The following is a 5,981-nucleotide window of genomic DNA, read 5'->3' on the forward strand; positions in this document are numbered from 1 at the left end:
CACATTTTATTGGTCACATACACGTGTTTAGCAGATGTTATTGGGGGTGTAGTGAAATGCTTGTGGTTCTAGCTCCGACAGTGCAGTAATACCTAACAAGTAATATCTAACAATTTCACAACATATACCCAATACACACACATCTAAGTATTTGAATCTAGGTTTCTCTGTAGACATGATTCATCCCACCAGAGGGTGGAGGGGCACCTGTATCAGTGGTTTTGACCAGATAGACACCTGCAGACACACAGTATAGTGCCTCCCATGTACTCTCCTATGATTGGACATTTCTATACCACGTATCACGTGACTGTGTACAAAACTGCCAATGGTAGAAAACTCTGCCAGAGGTATACAGTGCATTCGTTAAGTATTCAGACCCCTTCACTTTTTCCACATTCAGTTACTTTACAGCCTTATTATAAAATTGAATAATTATTCCCCCTCATCAATCTACACACAATACCCCATAATGACATCACAATACCCCATAATGACAAACCAAAAACATTTTTTTCACATTTTTGCAAATGTATTTAAGTATTCAGACCCTTTACTATGAGACTCGAAATTGAGCTCAGATGCATCCTGATTCCATTGATCATCCTTGAGATGTTTCTACAACTTGATTGGAGTCCACCTGTGGTAAATTCAATTGATTGGAGATGATTTGGAAAGGCACAGACCTGTCTATATAAGGTCCCACAGTTCACAGTGCATGTCAGAGCAAAAACCAAGCCATGAGGTCAAAGGAATTGTCCATAGAGCTCTGAGACAGGACTGTGTCGAGGCACAGATCTGGGGAAAGGTACCAAAAAATGTATGCAGCATTGAAGGTCCCCAAGAACACAGTGGCCTCCATCATTCTTAAATGGAAGAAGTTTGGAACCACCAAGACTCTTCCCAGAGATGGTCGCCCGGCCAAACTGAGAAATCGGGGGAGAAGGGCCTTGGTCAGGGAGGTGAACAAGAACCCGATGTTCACTCTGACAGAGCTCCAGAGTTCCTCTGTGGAGATGGGAGAACCTTCCAGAAGGACAACCATCTCTGCAGCACTCCACCAATCAGGCCTTTATGTAGCAATGATTAAATTGTCTATATTTATTTCAATGGACAATTCTGTGAACTGTTCTGTGAAAGGTGTAGGCTAGAGATGACATGCAGGAGCTTGCAGGGATTTGTATTCTTGCATGTCATCTACTTTGATGCTAATTAGCATTTTAGAATCCGAGAGTAAAGAGACACAAATATATTGATACAAGTATTTGTATTTATTATGGATCTCCATTAGTTCCTGCCAAGGCAGCAGCTACTCTTCCTGGGGTTTATTATGGATCCCCATTAGTTCCTACCAAGGCAGCAGCTACTCTTCCTTGGGGTTATTATGGATCCCCATTAGTTCCTGCCAAGGCAGCAGCTACTCTTCCTGGGGTTTATTATGGATCCCCATTAGTTCCTACCAAGGCAGCAGCTACTCTTCCTGGGGTTTATTATGGATCCCCATTAGTTCCTGTCAAGTCAGCAGCTACTCTTCCTGGGGTTTATTATGGATCCCCATTAGTTCCTGCCAAGGCAGCAGCTCCTCTTCCTGGGGTTTATTATGGATCCCCATTAGTTCCTGACAAGGCAGCAGCTACTCTTCCTGTGGTTTATTATGGATCCCCATTAGTTCCTGCCAAGGCAGCAGCTACTCTTCCTGGGGTTTATTATGGATCCCCATTAGTTCCTGCCAAGGCAGCAGCTACTCTTCCTGGGGTCCAGCAAAAATAAAGGAAGTTATACCATTTTAAAAACATTACAATGTCATCTTGTTTTTACATGGCATTGTAGATTTTAGCGGTATACAGAATGTATTTTGGATATTTTCAGTGTATTTTTAACCCTTTCAGACAATGGATTAATCGTAAATTAAAGTTCTCAAGTCTGACAGCCCAAACAAAAACACAAATTCTCAGTCAAAAACACAAGTCAGAACACAGCCTCTCGATTCTCTCATGTGTTTTCAGGTCCTCTGACTGGGAAAATGTCTTTCCACAATGAGAGCAGTGGTATGTCTTCTCCTCCTGTGTATTTGTATGTATTCTTTCATGCTCTTTCAGGTACCTTAACCGGGTAAATCTCTTTCCACAGTGGGAGCAGTGGTGCATCTTTTTTCCTGTGTGTGTCCTCTCATGCTGGTTCAGGTTTCCTAACTGGGTACAACTCTTTCCACAATGGGAACATTGGAAAGGCTTTTCTCCTGTGTGTGTCCTCTCATGCCTTTCCACGCTCCCTAACCACCTAAAACTCTTTCCACACAAGGAGCAGTGGTAAGGCTTCTCTTCTGTGTGTTTTCTCTTATGTGTTTTCAGGCTCCCTAACTGAGTACAACTCTTTCCACACTGGGAGCAGTGATGTCGTCCTGCTGGTTTGGACGTCTCAGCTGGTTCTCCTGAAGGACTCTTCCTGCTGTCAGAAGGAGAGTCTGGTCTCTCTCCTGTCAAAGACAAACAGATTATTTAATTAAACAGACTTGAATGAAACCTCCACATGATAAAACTTCCTATGACCTTTAATCTAGACGAGATCCCTCAATCACCTGAAGTCAGTTTTCACAAGTATTATTAAACCGACTTCAAAATGCAGGTCTCTGTGTGCTTCTTAGGATGTCCAGGCAGGTGATTCACTTCTAACCAAAGTCTTGCAGGTGTTTACATGGTTTGACACATCTGCCAGGTGATTCACTTCTAACTTAAGTCTTGCAGGTGTTTACATGGTTTGACACATCTGCCAGGTGATTCACTTCTAACTTAAGTCTTGCAGGTGTTGACATGGTTTGATCTGCCAGGTGATTCACTTCTAACCGAAGTCTTGCAGGTGTTTACATGGTTTGACACATCTGCCAGGTGATTAAAAATCTAATTTCAGTACCAGTGTATTATATATACTTTTTTTCACCAATGTCATGACATCCAATTGCAACTCCTCTACGGACTCGGGGGAGAGGCGAAGGTTGAGAGCCACGCGTCCTCCGAAACATGACCCTGCCAAGCCGCACTGCATATCTTGACACACTGCTCGCTTAACCTGGAAGTGATACTGCCTGGATTAGAACCATAAAATGATGCAGCTGATGATCATTAGATTAGAACCAGGGACTGTAGTTACGCCTCAAGTGACGCCAATGACAAGCATACCCATTACATGATGCAGCCACCACCATGCTTGAAAATATGTAGTCAGTGATGTGTTGAATTTGCCCCAAACATAATGCTTTTGTATTCAGGATATAAAGTTAATTGCTTTGCCACATTGTTTTTCAGTATTACTTTAGTGCCTTATTGCAAACAGAATGCATGTTTTGGAATATTTGTATTCTGTACAGGCTTCCTTCTTTTCACTCTGTCATTTAGGTTAGTATTGTGGAGTAACTACAATGTTGTTGATCCATCCTCAGTTTTCTCCTATCACAACCATTAAACACTAACTATTTTAAAGTCACCATTGGCCTCATGGAGAAATCCCTGAGCAGTTTCCTTCCTCTCCAGCAACTGAGTTAGTGACTGGGTATATTGATACACCATCTAAAGTGTAATTAATAACTTCACCATGCTCAAAGGGATATTCAATGTCTGCTTTTTTTTACCCATTTACCAACACATGCACTTCTTTGTGAGGCGTTGGAAAACCTCCCTGGTCTTTGTGGTTGAATCTGTGTTTGAAATTCACTGCTCGACTGAGGGACAGTACAGATAATTGTATGTGTGGGGTACAGAGATGAGGTAGTCATTCAGACATCATGTTAAACACTATTATTGCACACAGAGTGAGTCCCTGCAACTTATTATGTGACTTGTTAAGCAAACTCTTTACTCCTGAACTTATTTAGGCTTTTAATTACATTTGTAAACATTTCCAAAAACACAATTCCACTTTGACATTATGGGGTATTGAATCCATTTAACCCCAGTATCTCTACTTGCACATTCATCTTCTGCTATTCACATTCACATTCCCTACCATTCCAGTGTTTAATTGCTATATTGTAATTACTTCGCCACCATGGTCTATTTATTGCCTAACCTCTCTTATCCTACCTTATTTGCACATGCTGTATATACATTTTTCTACTGTATAATTGATTGTATTTTGTTTATTCCATGTGTAACTCTGTGTTGTTGTATGTGTCATTGCAAATGAGAACTTGTTCTCAACTAGTCTACCTGGTTAAATACAAATACATTTTAAATTCAGGATGTAACACAACAACATGTGGGACCAGTCAAGGGGTGTGAAAACTTTCTGACGTCTCTGTATTTATAAAACTCCCCCCACCCAGCAATCTAATAGCATCAGTAAAATCTGTTGAAATAAAACCACAGATAAATATACCTAACATAGTACAATCTAGTAGCATCAGTAGAATCTGTTGAAATAAAACCCCAGATAAATATACCTAACATAATACAATCTAATAGCATCAGTAAAATCTGTTGAAATAAAACCACAGATAAATATACCTAACATAGTACAATCTAGTAGCATCAGTAGAATCTGTTGAAATAAAACCACAGATAAATATACCTAACATAGTACATCTATTAAACAATACATCACAATACAGCAGAAATAGTTACACATTATAGAGATCCATTCCTGGATGTACAGGTCTGTTGGATAAACCTTCAGAAATAGTTACACATTATAGATCCATTCATGGATGTACAGGTCTGTTGGATAAACCTTCAGAAATAGTTACACATTATAGAGATCCATTCCTGGATGTACAGGTCTGTTGGATAAACCTTCAGAAATAGTTACACATTGTAGATCCATTCAACACAGCCAGCGCATTCATCAGCACCATTTTTTTCCTCTCCGTTGCCCACTCACTTTCAACTTTTAGATAATAAAGCATTTGACCTTTCTATTGAATTAACAACAGAGGATTGGTTGATTTCCAGGTTTAATTAAGTATAATATTTAAGATGATTTATGAGAAAAGTATCATCCAACTCTGGGGTATCTCACTGCACCCTCAAATGTCATGTTTTGAAATATACAGACAGACAGATTAAAAGTAATTTTACATTGTATAACTGTACTTCTGACAGCCAACTTTCTAACTCCGCCCATAACTTTATGACATCATAACATTCCCAGAAGGATTATTGAGTCATTGTTAGTTTTACACTGAAGACATGACTCTGCCGTTGTCCTGTAGAATTTGTGAATTTTGTCTCTTGTATAATAAGGGACTATCATTTGTCCCAACATCACAGGCCACAGACTTTGATGCAGTTAAAGACTTCCAAAAGTTTTTCCTCAGTTTGAAATCAACTGAGTTTTTTTTTTACACCTGCCAATGTAAATCCATTAAACGAGACAAGTTACCAGACAGGACATATTGCTAATGCTCTTCCCATTGATAACCTGAATGACAATTAACTTGTGGGAGGTGGTCATGATGACGGGCCTATTGGATGACGTCGTCCATCGGGATTCCCCAAAAAAGAAGACTCTCTGGATTGATCACTGGGGTCAGATGTGAAGGAGGAGTTTGATCATCAGGAGTCAGATGTGAAGGAGGAGGTTGATCATCAGGAGTCAGATGTGAAGGAGGAGGTTGATCATCAGGAGTCAGATGTGAAGGAGGAGGTTGATCATCAGTGAACCTCTAGGATTGTGGCTGGGCTGGCGTTTCCACTTCCAGCTTGGTCATATATTTTGACACATTGAATGTTGATACTGTGAAACTATGTTATATATTTGTACCTCCTGTTTCATGAAGTGATGTCACTAAGTACTGCCCCTATATATACAATGCATTCGGAAAGCATTCAGACCCCTTCACTTATTCCACATTTTGTTACATTACAGCCTTATTCTAAAATTGATTCAATCATTTTTCCCACATCAATCTACACAATAACCAATAATGACATCACAATACCCCATAAGACATCACATTGCCCCATAATGACATCACAATACCCCATAAT

General features: G+C 40.0%; 1 long non-coding RNA gene across 1 annotated transcript; it reads right to left on the reverse strand.

Moving 5' to 3' along the window:
• Positions 1 to 4,261: 4,261 nt before the first annotated feature.
• On the reverse strand, positions 4,262 to 4,617 carry LOC120042222. The gene is made up of 2 exons (XR_005476049.1): positions 4,564 to 4,617; positions 4,262 to 4,371 (listed from the first exon to the last, which is right to left on the reverse strand). It is a non-coding gene; the product is annotated as an uncharacterized LOC120042222 (long non-coding RNA).
• Positions 4,618 to 5,981: the final 1,364 nt, after the last annotated feature.

Source organism: Salvelinus namaycush, unplaced genomic scaffold, assembly GCF_016432855.1.
Source record: "Salvelinus namaycush isolate Seneca unplaced genomic scaffold, SaNama_1.0 Scaffold64, whole genome shotgun sequence".
NCBI lineage: Eukaryota > Metazoa > Chordata > Actinopteri > Salmoniformes > Salmonidae > Salvelinus > Salvelinus namaycush.